The 19,095-nt window shown below is 42.9% G+C and overlaps 1 non-coding gene across 1 annotated transcript; it reads left to right on the forward strand.

Moving 5' to 3' along the window:
- The first annotated feature begins 18,699 nt into the window (after positions 1-18,699).
- On the forward strand, positions 18,700-18,771 carry TRNAA-UGC (transfer RNA alanine (anticodon UGC)). Its single transcript has one exon. It is a non-coding gene; the product is annotated as a tRNA-Ala (tRNA).
- The last annotated feature ends 324 nt before the right edge of the window (positions 18,772-19,095 follow it).

A 19,095-nucleotide genomic window follows, 5' to 3' on the forward strand; every position in this document is an offset into this window, starting at 1 on the left:
TACCTGGACTGCGTAGAGGAGTGGGTCACCACAATATATATTAAAAACCCTGAACTTTTATGATTCGCACCAATAAATGTATCTGGACTGCGTAGAGGAGTGGGCACTGGGCACCACAATAAAATATATAAAAAACCTTCAACAGGTCTGCATTACACTACACATACGGCTGCTCCTCCATCCTCTCCATCATATACATGTTGGAGTTTTAGCGTGTGACAACCTCTTGTTTTTGATAATGTCAGTGCATTTTGAATATTTTTCAATTTGCCCCACACCACTGAATGTACTTTATCTATGATACGCATCTATCTATCTTGACTGCGTAGTGTGGTGGCCCCGGTACACAATTTGGTACCGAGGCCACAATATAATTAAAAAACCCTCCACGTGTCAGAATTCCACCAAACAAGTATCTGGACTGCGTAGTGGGGTGGCCCCGGTACCCAATTTGATACCGGGGCCACAATACCTCCTCCAAACATGGTACAGACAATTCGTCATTGAGATCCCATCAAGTATGTTAAAGACAGACAGGGTCCAAGTGTTATTGGTTGACTTTGTAAACCAAAAAACTGTCCCTGTTGCACATAGTCGTGCAATGAAGACTGACTTTTTCATTTAAAGGCACCATCTTTCAAGTGTAGTGTTTGTAAGTCTAAGTCATATTATACTTTTGGTAAAATTGGTTTATTTTGTTCCTCTTTATGGTAATTAGTAATAGAATTAAAGTATTAAATAGAATTAAAGTATGAAATAGAATTAAAGTATTAAATAGAATTAAAGTATGAAATAGAATTAAAGTATTAAATAGAATTAAAGTATGAAATAGAGTGGTATAGAGTTGTAGTGTGGTATAGATAGAGTGGTCCCCACAATATAATAATAAAACCCTCAACTGGTCTGAATTCCACCAAACAAGTATCTGGACTGCGTAGTGTGGTGGCCCCGGTACACAATTTGGTACCGAGGCCACAATATAATTAAAAAATTGGGCATCAACTGTCACCGTTGTTTAATATCTGATACACCTAAATATGGACTGCACAGTGGAGTGGCCCCGGTAGTAAATTTGGTGCCGGGGCCACAATACCTCCTCCAACTTCCAAGTGTAGTGTTTATAAAGACAGACAGCGTCGAAGTGTTATCAGTTGGCTTTCTTAACCCTAAAATTGTCCCTGTTGCAAATATTCGTGCAATGGACAGTTACTTTTTTATTGAAAGACTCAAGCTTTCAAGTGTAGTGTTTATAAAATATAAACAACAATACAGTAGTTTTAGAGCACGTCAAAAACTCTTGTTTTAAATTATGACACGGCATTTTACTTTTGGTTTAATTTCTTGAATTTTTTAAGATTTGGTTTTACTTTTTGAACATGGCAAACGACTGTTGATTGGTCATATAATGCCAAAAAAAAGTTCCAAGATGGAATTGTCCTTGGGCCCTCACACCCACCCTTATGTTGTTGAAATAGGACATGCACACTTTAACAAACCAATCATTTCAGCGACAGGGCCTACCAAACAACTTTGGCTGAAATGATTGGTTTGTTTGGGCCCCCACACCAAAAAAGCTATTCATCTCTCCCTGTACAGACTAAACAGGCTCTACTGAGGCAAGATGTCGTCCTCATCCTCAACCTCTGATTCCTCTCCCCCTACAGTGTGTACTTCCTCCTCATCACACATTATCAATTCGTCCCCGCTGGACTCCACAACCACAGGTCCCTCTGTAGTATCTGGAGGGCAGTGCTGTACTTCATTGAGGAATTGATTATTCATTTTTATAAACATCATTTTTTCAACGTTGTGAGGAAGCAACCTCCTTCGCCGCTCACTGACCAGGTTCCCCGCTGCACTAAAAACTCTTTCCGAGTACACACTGGAGGGGGGACAACTCAGGTAAAATAGAGCCAGTTTGTACAGGGGCTTCCAAACTGCCTTTTTTTCCTGCCAGTAACAATATGGACTGTCTGACATGTCTACTTGGATGGTGTCAGCAAAGTAATCATCCACAATTTTTTCTATTGTGACAGCATCCAATGCAGCGAGAGTAGACATGTCTGCAATGGTTGGCAGGTCCTTCAGTCCGGACCAGATGTTATCAGCATCCCCGCCAGTGCCTCTTTTGGGAAAACTGAGCTTTTTCCTCGCAGCCATAGATGTGGAAGAAAATGAGGGTGGAGCTGTTGGCATGTCACGGTCCTCTTCAGAGGACAATCTCCTGACCAGCAGGTCTTTGCACCGCTGTAGACTTGTGTCCGCCGGAAACAGAGACACAACATACGCTTTAAACCGAGGATCGAGCACGGTGGCCAGAATGTATTCCTCTGACTTTAAAAGAGTGACCACCCTCGGATCCTGGCAAAGCGTACGAAGGGCTACATCCACAAGAGCTACATGCTTGGTGTAATCGCAATGGCTTACCAGCTCCTCCCTCACTTTCTCCAGCTGCTTCTGCAACAGCCTGATCAGGGGAATGACCTGACTCAAGCTGGCAGTGTCGGAACTGACTTCTCGTGTGGCAAGTTCAAATGGCTGCAGAACCTTGCACAACACGGAAATCAGTCTCCACTGCGCTTGACTGAGGCGCATCCCCACTCCTTTGCCTATGTCATAGGTGGCTGTGTAGGCCTGAATGGCCTTTTGCTGCTCCTCCATCCTCTGCAGCATATAGAGGGTGGAGTTCCAGCGCGTCACAACCTCTTGTTTGAGGTGATGGCAGGGCAGGTTCATGCTTTTTTGATGTGCCTCTAGTCTGCGGTAGGCACTGGCTGAATGCCGAAAGTGTCCAGCAATTTTGCGCGCCACCGCAAGCATCTCCTGCACACCCCTGTCACTCTTGAGGTAATGCTGCACCACCAAATTAATGGTGTGGGCAAAACATGGGACGTGCTGGAAATTGCCCATATTTAATGCCCGCACAATGTTACTGGCATTGTCTGACACCACAAATCCCCATGAGAGTCTAAGTGGGGTAAGCCACTGGGAGATAATTTCCCTCATTTTCTCTAATATGTTGTCAGCGTTGTGCCTCTTATTAAAGCCTGTAATACACAATGTTGCCTGCCTTTGCATGAGCAGCCATTTTGTAGATGCTGCTACTGATGCAGCTGTTGCTGTTGCTGCGGAAGGGGATGCATCTACCCAGTGGGCTGTGACAGTCATATAGTCCTTCGTTTGCCCAGAACCACTTGTCCACATGTCCGTGGTTAAGTGGACAGTGGGTACAACCGCATTTTTAAGAGCACTGAGGACACTTGATCATACTTCTCTGTACATTTTTGGTATCGCCTGCCTAGTGAAGTGGAATCTCGAGGGGATTTGGTACCGGGGACACAATACCTCCATCAACCCTCTAAATCCCACTCCACTGATGGCGGACACCGGGCGCACGTCTAACACCAACATTGCAGTTACAGCCGCAGTTATACGCTTTGCAATAGGGTGACTACTATCGTATTTTGTGGTCATGGCAAACGACTGTTGGACGGTCAATTGTTTTGTGAAAGACTTAGCGGTCTTACGACTTCCCCTCTGGGAAGATGACCGACTAACAGCAGCAACAGCAGCAGTGGCAGTAGTAGGCGTACCGCTGCAGGATTCCTCGGATGAATCCCGTATTGAGGAGGACTCAGTCTGGCTGCTGACTTGGGCTGCAGGACTGAATCTGATGGAGATTGTGGAGGAAGTTGACGAGGAGGGTGTTGCTGGTGTGTATCCAACTGGACCACGGGATTTAGGTGTCCCTGTACCGATGAGGGTCCTAGCCCCAGTTCCTGAACTAACCACTGAACTATGAAGGTTATTCAGGTGACGTATAAGGGAGGATGTTCCTAGGTGGGAAAGATCCTTACCCCTGCTTATTTGAGCTTTACATAAGCTACATATGGCCATACATTGGTTGTCTGGATTTGGATAAAAATAACTCCAGACCGAAGAGGTGCATTTTTTGGTCTTCTGACCAGGCATGACGATGGGCTTTTTCATCCCATGGACATCAGCTGTTTCCCCCCCTGGTGCCTCATTTACAATAACCACATCACCATCCTCATCATCAAGTTCCTCCACAGCGCCAGCTACATCATCAATAGCCTCCTCCCGAGCCACCTCTTCCCGTACAGTGATGGGAAGGTCAGGCTTGACAACCACCAACATCCTTGGACTCGCCTTGTGGATTTGTGATAATTTCTCTTTAGAAGGCAGAGTTGTTTGCTGTTTTGTTGCTGACAGCATAACTCTCTTCAATTTTTTGTAGGGGGGGGGAGGAGGAGGAGGGCTAAGATCCGTGGGTGAAGCTGAACCACTAGTCATGAACACGGGCCAGGGCCTAAGCCGTTCCTTGCCACTCCGTGTCGTAAATGGCATATTGGCAACTTTACGTTTCTCCTCAGATGATTTAAAGTTTCTCTTTTTGCTACTTTTTCTTAACTTGGGCTTTTTGGATTTTACATGCCCGGTACTACGAGATTGGGCATCGGGCTTGGAAGACGACGTTGATGGCATTTCATCGTCTATGTCATGACTAGTGGCAGCAGCTTCAGCATTAGGAGGAAGTGGGTCTTGATCTTTCCCTACTTTATCCTCCAAATTTTTGGTCTCCATTATATGTAGCACAAGATACTGCAGAATGTGTGAACTTGGTAATATTGCAGTACCAATGGACTTATACTGCTGGATTGGTTTTGCAAATTTGGTTATAATTATTATATATTTTTTTTTTTTAAATTTTTTTATTTTTTTTTACTTTTTTTTTATTTTTAAAAAACTTGGGAATAGTGGGGAAATAACTATGCCCTTAGAAGCACAGAGCACAGGACACAGCACCACTGGACTGAACAGGACACGGCACAGGACCCAGCAGCACTACGGAACTCAGCAGGACAGAGCACAGGACACAGCACCACTGGACTGATACTGCAGAATGTGTGAACTTTGTAATATTGCAGTACCAATGGACTTATACTGCTGGATTGGTTTTGCAAATTTGGTTATAATTATTATATTTATTTATTTATTTTTTACTTTTTAATTTTTTTTTACTTTTTTTTATTTTTTAAAAACTTGGGAATAATGGGGAAATAACTATGCCCTTAGAAGCACAGAGCACAGGACACAGCACCACTGGACTGAACAGGACACGGCACAGGACCCAGCAGCACTACGGACCTCAGCAGGACAGAGCACAGGACACAGCACCACTGGACTGATACTGCAGAATGTGTGAACTTTGTAATATTGCAGTACCAATGGACTTATACTGCTGGATTGGTTTTGCAAATTTGGTTATAATTATTATATATTTTTTTTTTTTTTAAATTTTTTATTTTTTTTTACTTTTTTTTTATTTTTTAAAAACTTGGGAATAATGGGGAAATAACTATGCCCTTAGAAGCACAGAGCACAGGACACAGCACCACTGGACTGAACAGGACACGGCACAGGACCCAGCAGCACTACGGAACTCAGCAGGACAGAGCACAGGACACAGCACCACTGGACTGATACTGCAGAATGTGTAAACTTTGTAATATTGCAGTACCACTGGACTTTTACTGCTGAATGTGTGAACTTGGTAATATTGCAGTACCAATGGGCTTATACTGCAGGATTGGTTGTGCAAATTTTGTGGTAATTAAAAAAAATTAAAGTAGTTTTTGGTATTTTTTAAAAAAACTTTTTTTATTTTTTTAAACACAAGGGAATATTGGGGAAATAACTATGCCCTTAGAAGCACAGAGCACAGGACACAGCACCACTGGACTGAACAGGACACAGCACAGGACCCAGCAGCACCACTGACCTCAGAAGGACAGAGCACAGCACACAGCACCACTGGACTGATACTGCAGAACACAGCACAGCACAGCACAGCACAACACAGCACAGCACAGCACAGAACTAAACAGAACTAAACAGAACTAAACAGCACAGAGGACCACCTAACACACCCTCCCTCTACCCTGATCAATGCCCGAGTGAAGATGGCGGCGACTAGCGGGGAATTTATAGGATCCGAGTATCGCGAGATCCGACAACGGGATTATGAGTCAGAGCCTCAGTTTCACATTTGAATTTGGCGCCAATACCCGGATCTGTCTCGGATCCGACTCGGATCCGCAACGTTCGGGTGGGCTCGGATTTCATAAATCCGAGTGCGCTCATCCCTAATCATAATCACCATTTATTTATATAACGCCACTAATTCCGCAGCGCTGTACAGAGAACTCACTCACATCAGTCCCTGCCCCATTGGGGCTTACAGTCTAAATTCCCTAAGATACACAGAGAGAGAGAGAGAGATTAGGGTCAATTTGTTAGCAGCCGATTAACCTACCAGTATGTTTTTGGAGTGTGGGAGGAAACCGGAGCACCCGGAGGAAACCCACGCAGACACAGGGAGAACATACAAACTCCACATAGATAAAGCCCTGGTCGGAAATTGAACTCATGACCCCAGTGCTGTGAGGCAGAAGTGCTAACCACTGAGCCACCGCACTGCTGCATGTTATGTTGAAAGACTTCATGAGAGGAAGCAGCTGAATATATTTGATGTCTGTCGCTGCCAGCATGCCCTCTTCTGAACCACCTATGATTCAGCAATTCTGTATTTCACCGGGCACTGGCTGGCAGAGTGATGCTTGGTGCGACAGAACAATCATGAACCAAGAAATCCCCTGTGAGAGTATTACGAGGGGTGAAACCACTCAACGTGTGTAGGTTCCTCTCTGAGAATACTCACAGGTCTCTAGACTTTTGGAGCCAAACAGACAGACAGGGGACTTCAAGTGCGCTCCTTAAGGGCTGGCTGGCAATTTTAGCCTGGGGAAATAGACTTGGCTCAGCACTCTTTTAGGAACAGTTTAAGAAAAAAATACAGGTTGCCCAGTAACCTAGCCCAAGATGGGCCCGCTATGGAACCAGCCTGGGGGGCAGAAGCCCCCCTGCCCAGCCGGCCCCTGGCTCTTTTTTTTGCGCATCCACTACGTGAAGTGAATATCGATTATAGTACAAAGAGTGATGAGGTCATCATGGGATACTGGAACAACCGGCCAATTTGTTTTTCATTCTGCCTAAGAGGCCTTTTCAAATGGTGGATACCAACATCTCATTAAACCATCTCAGCTCTGAAGCCAACGTACAGAAATAAATAACGTATTAACAAACAGTCATGGTGCCCTGTTGCAGACATCCCAGATTTTTAGAAACAGAGGAAACCCAACCAGGCTCATGAAGGACATTCTAGAATGTTGCAGTTTAGCAGATCATTCCCTTTCCAATGAGGAAAGGCCCAAGCTAGAGCTTCTACTGAGAGAAGAAATAGGACATAGGCTACGGTGACACAGTCTGGGACAACGCCTCTAGGATATAGCTAGATAACACGCTGGTTGAACTGAAGATTTCCATCATAATGAGGTGAACAGCGAATGCAGAGAGCAGGGATAGAGAAGGGATTGTCTGGACAACGACTGTCATGACTGGTATAGGAACATAACTAGGACTTGAAACTGCGGTACCTGCGGAAAATGATACCTGAAGCTTGCCTACACTGGTAGACAGTCTTTAAAGGAACTGAACAATGCATTTTTTTCCTGTTAAAGGATGTGATTTTTAATAATCTGTGGGGGTTGCGTAGATTGAGCCTTGGCCTATACATTCAGTGGGAAACCATTTGCGCATTCCAGGCGCCTTTTCTACCAATGTACGATAGTGATACATGTGATGGAGACAGTTCTGTCTTCTCACTATTATGATTATCTGAAGGATAATGCCACCTAAACTTGAAAAGTTAGTTTTGGGTGGTATGTCTCAAATTAAACCCATTTCTGGAAGATTACTTACCTGGGATCTGATGTTGACGGGATCATGCGTGTTCTCAATGACTGACAAATGACCAGGTCAGCAGAAACGAGGAGAGAGCTGGAGGCATCTAGAGACTTTCCTCGCTTCTGCTGACATGATATTCTTTGACCTCCAAGCAAGTGGTACTGGGCACATGCCCTATGTTGGGGAAGGACCTGTGGGATTTCATGAAACTGGACCCAGTGTCTGGAATTGGGTTTAACTTAGGATATTCTTCCTAAATTTTAATTTTCAGTTTTGGGTGGAATTAATCTTTAAAACATAATTGAAGTTGAACGAACAGCCTTTAAGGAGAAGAAGCTCCAATCCTCAGCAAGTAGGCGCAGAATGATTTTTCCATGGGCAGTTTGAAAAAACAGAATGTAGACGTGCACTTATGTATGTAAGGTAAGTGCGTGTGTAAGACGTGCTGTGTGGGTGCAGTGTTCTGTTTTTTAAATGAGGCCCAATGACAGCAGCTAATGTGGTCAAAAGCAATAGAGCAAGCACTGAAAGGACAGCTGGTCTTATTATGAAATGACCAGTTGGCTTGGTCTACATTTTCCAGTTAATCTGTTAACTATTCAAAGTATTCAAGGATGCTCAACAATCATTTATTAACGTTTTATATATATATATATATATATATATGTATATACAAGTTAACCCGTGCATGATACTCATGCATTCTAGTCAAATCAAGCTACTTAAGGTCTTAAAAAGGTTCTTGTCATGCATTTGGACCTAGCCCAGGCCTCCTCAGGGGAAGAGCGTTACTTCCCGACGCAAGCGCCCTTTTTAATGTGTGTTCATGAGGTAAAATTACCTCACGAAAATGAGTTTGACCCCTCAACTCGTAAATTTAGCCTTTACAACCCCTCCCACGGGGGGAAGGGGGAATGATGGAAGTTAACTGACTTGACTATTCTAATTTTTTTGTCAAATAATGTCAGTATACCAAATTTCAGGTCAATTGGATGAGCCCTTTCTGAGAAAATAGTTTTTTCCACACACACACACACACATACTAACGCACGCCTCTACACATGTGTGTTCATGAGGTAAAATTACCTCACGAAAATGAGTTTGAGCCCTACCAAATTTCAGCCCTTTTTTGGAATTTTTTTCCCCACACACACTAAGAATTTAGTAGGTCAGTGTATAACTCTGCCCAGCAGGTGGTGCTGCAACTTTTTATTTTTTTTCCCACGCACACACAGACGCCACTAAGCATTTATATATTAGATATATATATATACACACATGGAAGTAGCGGTTATACGGAGGGCGGTATATCATCCCGCCACTTCTCCTACTGCCTTCGTTGTAACATTATCACATTCCAGTAGCTTACATTATATATATATATATATATATATATATATATATATATATATATATATATCTTTTTCGGTCACCTGACCGTTAAGGTCAGGTGACGATCCGGCTTCCTCCCTGGTCCCCTCTTCCGTGCTGTGCTCACAGTAAATGTCGGGCATGATGACGACATTCACTGCGAGCACAGCACGGAGGAGCGCAGCACGGAGGACTAAAGAAAGAAGAAGAGAAGGGGATCGGACATAGGCGATTAAAAGCTAAGTTAAGGGGGCCCATACATATATATAAAATAGTGATATATATATATATACACACGCACACATACACACAGTGGCACAGTGGTGGAAGTGGGTGGTGTAAGGGGGGTCATACAGCTACTACTCCTACTGCTCTCATTGTAACACCATCATGTTCCATCGTTCCTCCTCTGCTGATCCGCTCTGTCAGTCTCTACACTGGTTGCCTCTTTATTACTAAATCCAATATAAAATTCTTCTACTAACCTACAAGGCCATCAACAAAGCTGCACCAATATAAATCTCTGCACTTGTCTCAAAATATCTCCCAACTCGGCAACTCCGTTCTGCACAAGATCTACGTCTCTCCTCCACTCTCATCACATCCTCCCATTCCCGGTTACAGGACTTTTTTCGGGCTGCACCCACTTTGTGGAATTCCATCCCTCGCACAGTCAGACTTTCCTCTGGTCTACAAACCTTCAAGCGTTCTCTGAAAACCGACTTCTTCAGCCAAGCTTATAGTATTCCTCAACCACCCTCCTAACCTCACTAGATTACCCTATTACCTCCCTCTACACAATTCACACAAAACAACAACCCTGTGAATCCCTGACCAACATTGCTGTGTGACTAGATCATATAGCATATGAATCACTATTTACCTTTTTACTTTTGCAATCTGGCTGGACTGAAATGCAACATGTGAACCTAACCTCATGTATCCAACTCTCATTGTTCCGTAGACTGTAAGCTTGTGAGCAGGGCCCTCTTACATCTCTGTCTGTCAGCAACAACCCTTGCAATCCACACATGCAGAGAAATCAAGCCATAGATGTTCATAATTTAAGTTCTGTGTTATAATGTGAATGTCACACTCTGCTCCCAGGGTATCTCCACCCGAGCCTCTAAACACTGACTATCACTTTAAATCGCTCCTCTTAGTACAGGCCGTCAGCCACAGTTTGCACCTGTGATTACTTCACCTGTGTGTTAGTCAGTTCTGCCATTGGTCAGTCTCCCTTTATAAGGTCCCTCATTTCACCTTCTCATTGCTGGTTCTTCAAGTTATACCTGACCTGATTCTGATGCCTCCGCCGTGATCCACATCTCGTGGTAAACGGTGCTTCATCGCTGCTGTGTGTCTGGCTTCACTGATCTCTGTACATCTGTTCCACTGCCTGTGGTATCGCTGTGATCAACGCCCGCTATCTACGTTACCTGCACCGTTGTCTACTGCTGACTCGTTTAACATCCCTGTGGTGAGCTGTGGTTCATCGTTGCTGCATATCTGGATTTCGTTGATCTGCTCATCTCCAGTAAACTTCATTGAACTGTGTATTATGTTCCACTCCCTAGTGGTACCTGTTGTGAGTATGCTCATAGGATAATCTATCTACTCTATTGAACTTTTTCTGACGGTTGTATATCATTGTGACCATCATTTGCAGTTTACTCAACCTTCATTGAACTTTGTATTTATGTTTTACAATAAAGTGGTAATCTTTATTATCACCATCTGATGTCCGAATTGGATATTTCTTCTGTTGCTTAGATCTGTTCTTCATCTGTCTCACTGGGAACTTCCCTGGAGGGCCGCGACCTGCAGGGTGGAAGCCACGGAAGCCCAAATTCTCTTGCGGGAATCCCTGGTGAATACCTTCCATCTTGTTAGACTCCGCACCTCTAGGGAAGTCTAGTCAATACCAGTTGAGACAGCAGGATCTCACTCATTCATTCGTGAGCTAACCTGACAGTGAAATGACACAGGGAAAAAGTATTGAACGCATGAAGAAAGGGAGGTGCAAAAAGGCATTGAAAGCCAAGACACCAGCTGAAATCTATCAGTAATTAGAAAGCAATCCTGCCAGCTGGTTCATCCACAACCGATGGCCTATAGTAAGGTGTCTCATTACAAAGCTGTCACACAAGAAACATCTCATGATCTGTAAAAGCAAAGAACTCTCTCAAGATCTTCGCTACCTTATTGTTGCAAAACATACTGATATCATTGGTTACAGAAGGATCTCTAAACTGCTGAATGTTCCAGTGAGCACTGTTGGGACCATAATCCGGAAGTGGAAAGAACATAATTTCACCATAAACCGGCCACGACCAGGTGCACCTCGCAAGATTTCTGACAGAGGAGAGAAAAAAGAAGATTTGTCCAAGAACCAAGGACCACTTGTGGAGAGCTTCAGAAAGACCTGGAATTAGTAGGTACAATTGTTTCAAAGAAAACAATAAGTAATGTACTCAACCACCATGGCCTGTATGTACGCTCACGACGCAAGATTCTTTTGCTGAAGATCAAACATGTTGAAGCTCGTTTAAAGTTTGCTGCACAACATTTGGACAAGCCTGTGAAATACTGGGAGAATATAGTGTGGTCAGATGAGAGCAAAATTGAACTCTTTGGATGCTATGATACACACCATGTTTGGAGGAGAAATGGCACTGCACATCACCCCAATAACACCATACCAACAGTGAAGTTTGGAGGTGGGAACATCATGGTGTGGGGCTGTATTTCTGACCACGGTACTGACATACTGCATGTACTTGAAGGAAGGATGAATGGAAAAATGTGCAGAGACATTCTTAATAACAATCTGCTGCCATCTACCAGGATGCTGAAGATGAAACGAGGGTGGACATATCAGCAAGACTGTCGTGAACATAGAGAGCTTGCAGTTATTTATAAGGGATAATTCATAACTGCAGTGTAAATAGGTTCTATCAAATGAATCCATTGATAAGTTAAACTGTAAAATTTAAAGACAGAGAGTCTGATGTAAATGTGATTGATGGCTTTGCACATCCCAGTGTGAGGAGATAAGCATGCCACCTTTAGCAGCTTCCAGAATCTCTCACTGTTAGCTTTAGACACTTGAATAGACTTTATGGGGCCGATCACAGCTGGAGATCTGGTAGGCAGCATGTGAAAGCCTATACAGGTATATAGAAATATGACCTTCAAAGGAAAATGTTGTCATAGTTCATATTTTGGGAGATCTGGGTTTTTCTCCATACTGAGGAGCAGAAATCACACCAGGGTTGTGAATGACAGGTACGGGTGGTATCCATGAACAGCTAAAATCACATATCTTTGGAAAAGGTATCTCACATTGTCATAATTCCATCATGCTTGGTATTTATATGTGCAGGAGATTATGACCGGTTTATTGAAGGGGGAGTTCTCTGTGATATATCTGTGAAGAATTACCAACAGGTCAAGACTTTGGGCTAGATTTACTAAGCTGCGGGTTTGAAAAAGTGGGGATGTTGTCTATAGCAACCAATCAGATTCTAGCTTTCATTTATTTAGTACCTTCTACAAAATGATAGCTAGAATCTGATTGGTTGCTATAGGCAACATCCCCACTTTTTCAAACCCGCAGCTTAGTAAATCTAGCCCTTTGAGAATATTTGTGAGCAAATTATAGTGATACCCAGGAGACATCCCTGCCCCCTATTAGCATTAAACACTGCCCCTGTGAAGACCATTCCATGTCTTGTTGCTTAAAAACCTGTGTTCTGAAGGAACAAACTATCAGACTTTTTGGGAAATCAATTCACATTAATAAGCTGTCCATATTCCTAGCCAATTCCCTTGGCCAGAATGCAATTCATGTAAGTGCAAATCTGAATGTAATCCTTTTTATTTTAAACTGTTTTTGCTTGTTATGTCAATTAATTGTTATTCATTATTTTTTTTATCTGTATGCCCTGTATCTTTGTATATTAAATCTATAATTTAATAAGTTGCGTCCTTGATACAAGGTACAACAAGCTGTGTGTGCTTGCATTTAAATTTGTGTAACTGTCTGGAGGTGTGAAGAGTTAACCCTGTGCGTGCTGGAGTGGGTCTTGCTAGTTTGTTTATAGCTAGAAACCTGCGTGCCAGTGTGGAACAGTATATTGGGATCCTATTGCCCGTTTTCAGCAGGTGGTGACAGAACCTGAAGGGTTTGGGGGGGTGTAAGAGCGCTGTAGGCTATTCCGTAGGTCTATAACCTGTGTGATAGGTAGAGAGAGACTGCGGGCTGAAATCGAAATCGAACACCCCAAAGTCACGGCAGCTGGGAGCGTGTTCGTGACAAAGACAATGATCCCAAACACACAGCCAAGGACACTATCAATTTGTTTCATAGAAAGAAAATAAAGCTGCTAGAATGGCCCAGCCAATCACCTGACTTGAATCCATTTGAAAATCTATGGAAAGAACTGAAGATCAGAGTTCATAGAAGAAGCCCACGGAACCTTCAAGATTTGAAGACTATTTGTATTGAAGACTGGGGCAAAATCACACCTGAGCAATGTATGCGACTAGTTTCTCCATACAGGAGGCGTCTTGAAGCTGCAATTACCAACAAAGGCTTTTGTACAAAGTATTAAATAAATTTCAGGAAGCGTGTTCAGTACCTTTTTCCTGTCTCATTTCACATTATTACACAAAACTCAATTTATGGACATCTATGGTTTAATTTCTTTCATTTCTATGGTTTCACACTCTCTCCTCCAGGGCCCTCTTAAGAACCTCTTGGGCCCCCGGGCACAGCAGTGCACCGGGGCCCCTATATATACAAAAATAAAAAAAAATAATGATTATATATATGAGCCCTGCAGCCCAGGGGGGCCCTCCGGAGGCAGGAAAAAAAAGAAAACCCTGAAAAAAAAGAAGAAAATACTTACCGTGCTGTCAGCTGGCGATCCGACTCCCTCCCTGGTCTCCTCCTCCGTCGTGCTCCGCAATGGATGTTGGGCAGGCGTGATGACGTCACGCCCGACATGCACTGCCAGCGCGACGGAGGAGGAGACCAGGGATTGAGCCGGATCGCCAGCTGATAGCACGGTAAGTATTTTCTTCTTTTTTTTCAGGGTTTTCTTTTTTTTCCTGCCTCCGGAGGGCCCCCCTGGGCTGCAGGAGCCCCGGGCACCTGCCCAGCGTGCCCAATGGGAAAGACGGCCCTGCTCTCCTCCTCTGGGTATATCATGTGATCTCACTGTGCTGTGCAGAGGAGGTCACGTGACATAGAAATCCGCTCCCACCCATTCTGATAAGACTGGGAGCAGCCGTCTGCGGAGGCGCAGGTCAGGACGGGCTTCCTGTTGCCCACAGCTGCTCTGCACATGCACATGAGCTTACACTAAACAGATTGGGAAGTCTCTGTAATCTGCAAGATGTGTCACCAGCTGATAAATAAACAAGCAACAGACGGAAACAATCACTTCCCTATAAAAACAAACACTTAAATGTGATGCAATTTAATGCAACATGAGTTGTAATTTAATTTTTGACCCCTGTAAAAATGTTATTGTTATGTAGTAAAGAGGAATAAGTCAATATCTCGCTCGCCTGCAGAGTCGCACACCAGCAGATGTATCTTGTTGTTATTTCCCAGCCCTTGAGGTATGAAAATATCGTTTGAGGATTGTACAAGTTTGGAGGCTGCAGACAAATTGTCAATTAAGTATTTATGTTTTTATTAGCACACACCTGTAACATATTGGAGAAAGACACAAAACAAGTCGATCAGCTTTGTATAGATTCTAAATATGTTCATTCAGAGGACGTCACCCACCCCTCCTCCCGTCAGTAAGACAGCTTCCTTTAATATTCATTATAGCAAAACAATTCCTTACTAATTATCAGATTCATTATTACAATCAGATTAGTCCCCTGCATCAGTCATTTCAATATGGCCGTCCTCTGATGACAGCTACAGACTATATTCCGATAAAAGGGCATCTGTGGCTGGATAGACTTACCTCGCCACCTTCCTGCACAGTTTATCTTAGTTTCCTCCTCACCATCAGTAATCGACTGTTACTGACCACTCCTGCTGGTGTCACCGGCGACCAGACACTTGCTGACTGCGAATGCCAACTGCGCAATAGTTGTAGGAGAATCTCGCTGCCACCTCTGGGCTCCTTTGTGACACCCTAGATCTGCTTACTTCTGGGTAGCTGTTATAGCTACTGTAATGCCTCTTTGCTATGGGTTGGCTGGTACCTCCTGACCACGTACTATGGCTCAGGACTGCTGGGTAGCGGGCAGAGCGTTGACACAGAGGCGCTGGGTTCAACACAGGACAGCCGGAAAACGGATTAGAGTGTAAGCTCTTATCTGTTGGTCACAGGATACAGCAGGCAATAAGCGTCAGGCAGAATCTTCAAGAAGTGATGTTTATTTGCTCAGGGTCCTGACAAGGACCTGTACACACTAGTTGGAGGTACTAGTGATCATCCAGGAGTACAGATGATATAATACAGTTAAATCACAAAACACAGCTCTTATATACTGTTTCTGACACACATGTTGACAGGGGATAACCCAGCCCCCTTACTAGCTGGCACCTCAAAGTCTGAGATATTACATCAGATATTTAGCATCAGGATGTAATATGTTCTCTAATCTTGGATTTAAGAAATTTAACATCAATCTGTGATTTTCTAAATTACTCGCTGGTTAAATTATTCATGTAGTTGTCTATCTTTTTGTGTATTCAGGCTGAAAAAGTGTTGGTCACTCACAGATGATAAAGACCTTATTAGCATGGGATTTCCTTTCTTCAGATGCAGAAACAAATTACCTCTAACATTACATGAGTACATTTCTAATATACAACTCAGTACATTTGTAATGATAAACATTGGCGCACTGCGCCACTTTATGAAATAAATTGATATAATAAGTTATTTCTTAGTTATCCAGCCACATCATCTTAGTTGAGTTTCAAATCCAGTTAATGAATTTTCCGACACTACCTCCGCGGAAGGGAATCCCGCAGCCTGACTTGTGACGATGAGGAAACCGTTTCTATTCTGATGGCGACCTAATTATTACATATATATTAGGTCACCTATTTGTTTTACATGTAAGGCCATTTTCAAACCTTTGTATTGGTTTGTTTTCAGTAGGTAATATCTGTCTACCTCTTACAAAATTGTACAGTGCAAAATAAACAGTTGGGGCTTTCTAAGTACTGAATAGTAATGTTAATAATACAGTTTCCTCATATGTTGTATATAATGGAATTATAAAGAAATATGTTTACATGATGAATTGCTTTCTGTAGATTATGTGGCAGTGACTGATACAGACAGCAGTTAAACCAGTGACGGGCAACCTTATGGTATCATTCTAATCCCCTATTTATCCTCAGAGATCCGTTTCAATCGGCTAAGATATCGCACCTTGAATATGCGAGTTATGGATTATAGGGAATTAATGATCAGAATAGTATTGTGTGTGTTCTGTAAATAGACCAGTTTGAACCAGCTTTCGGCGGGAAGATTAGTATGCGGCTGTTGGAGAGCTGACCCCCACCCTTGGAGGGCATCGTTTGAACTGACCTATGTCCTGCATTATACTGTACTGTCCTGAATCCTCAACCAATGGAAACATGCCATGACATCATCATTAGTTTTTTTCTATACTGAAACTGGATACTATCAAGCTGCTTTACCAGCTAAGACTCTCTCTCTGATCCTGACTACATGTGACCATGGCTGTATCCCCTGGGCCTGGGTGAAGCACTATAAGGAAAATGTGATTTATTCAGTGTTTTTATACTTTCCTGCTTTATTGTAACATCTTTAATGGCTTGCTGTAAATCCTGCTATATTTTTCAATTAAATATATATGTGCTTTGGAACCACAACAATCGCAGTGGACAATGTTTTATTGGTCAGCGATAAAATGACTTTAATAAAACTCACTAAGGACCATTGAAAAGGTGCAAGATTACACCACCGCCACAATGCACACGTCTTTGCTCCTGTACTTGCGCCAATGCACATGCATTTAACATGTAACAACGGAGTAATGTGTGCAACATTTTGCATCTGATTGGAGGAGCTGACAGTAGGAGCAAGATCCAACTACTCCTCAATGATCCCTATGGGATCATTGTGGGGGAGTTGGGGCTTGCTGAGTTTGGGATAGGTGCACTCCCCCAACTTTACGTGGTTTCTAATATATTCGTGGGTTTGAACTCAGGTAAAACGTAATTCTCCAATGTTAATGTGACATTTTCTTATAAGAAATTGACAAAGAGCAATATTAATCAAACATTGTCATCTCTTACAAATAGACATATTCACCAAAAATAGCTTTCTGTTTATTTGTTAATATTGCTGCCTCTGGATCGTCTTAAGACTTCCTTTGGCAGTAATAATATGACTTTGGTGAATTCAGCTCATGTTATTTTTTTGACGTGACTAAAGTTTCAGTTCTAAAGGTTTTGGAGTAAATGGCGCACTGGGTCGTCAGACGACTTTGTGAGCTTACAGCTTCGGTCCATCTTATAACCAAACCTCGCTCTCCTTCAAAGAGAACTAATCGCCCTCTGACTACAAGCGTGGTTTAACGTGACATTATGCTTTCTGTATATTGCAGATCTGGATGTGTTCCAACAGCTTACATTGCTAGACACTGTGTGTGTGGGGGCACTGAATCTATTCACGCGGTGTGCCCTTACCGCTGGCTGGATCAGGATTGCCATGTAGAGAAGGCGTCATTGGATCAGACAAAACGCCCTGTGTTTTATTTGTTCAACATTACCCTTATTGTCTGCTGAGTGACTTTTTTTTTTTTATCACAAACTGTGTGTGTGTTTGCAAGACTATTTTGGTTGCAGAATCAGGAAGTGGTTTTAATAAGGAAAGATTATTTGTTGTGCACGATTTTTATTTTTTCCTGGTTTGTTTGTATATATATATATATATAAAAGCTATTTTTAGCATTTTGTTTCAGATTCGTTACAAAAATTGTTTTAGAACAATAAAAAAAATGTTTTCATAAAATATGTGTAAGGGGTGGTTAATTCTGTTCATGGGGGTGTCAATCTTAGGGCTCTATGTACTAATTTAGCCTGGTGTACTGCGATAGGCGACAATGTGTATTGCATCATAATGCTGGATGTATATTGTAGTTTTGCAGGTATTTTGTAAAACTTACCTGCAATGCAAAATTCTGCCTCCCCTGTGACAGAGGATGGGGCCTCCTACGCAGACGCGATGGTCCTACGCGATGCACCTTTTTGCCTCTTACTTCCTATTGATCTGCTGCGCATGTGCCGATAAAATATAAGCATGTGTGGTTCTCGTGTGTCATATCCTCTCCGGCACAAGTGTAAGTTCCTATAGGGTCTATGCTTGACCGGGTGCCTACGTCACCTGGAGTATACTGGTGATCATCGATTCATCCTCTTTGATTTCCCTGAGAAGGCACTGGAGTAAAATGTAAAACTCGAGCTTCCAGAAGCAAAACAGAAGAGGGGATGTAGCTCAGTGGTAGCGCGCATGCTTTGCATGTATGAGGCCCCGGGTTCAGTCCCCGGCATCTCCAAGTTTTGCAAATATGGTTACTTTCTTAACTATACTTTACTTCGTTACATTCTGAATCCAGAAAAGTCCAGGATGTAAAGCAAACCGACAGATGAAGGGGTAAAAAGCTGATTGACAAGGATTTTAAAACAGAAAATGGCTTAATGTTACACTGTAGAGAAAAAGGCTGATTTTAAAAAAATAAACATTAACATATCTGCACACCACTCTGTCCGTTTTTTGAAAAACTTTCCTGCAGATGCTTTGTGTTGGGACTTGTGAGATTTAGGGCCACAGTAGCATATTAACACTGGCAAAGATAGTAACATCACTTCAATGTCCATGA

The sequence above is a fragment of the Mixophyes fleayi genome, chromosome 3 (assembly GCF_038048845.1).
Source record: "Mixophyes fleayi isolate aMixFle1 chromosome 3, aMixFle1.hap1, whole genome shotgun sequence".
NCBI lineage: Eukaryota > Metazoa > Chordata > Amphibia > Anura > Limnodynastidae > Mixophyes > Mixophyes fleayi.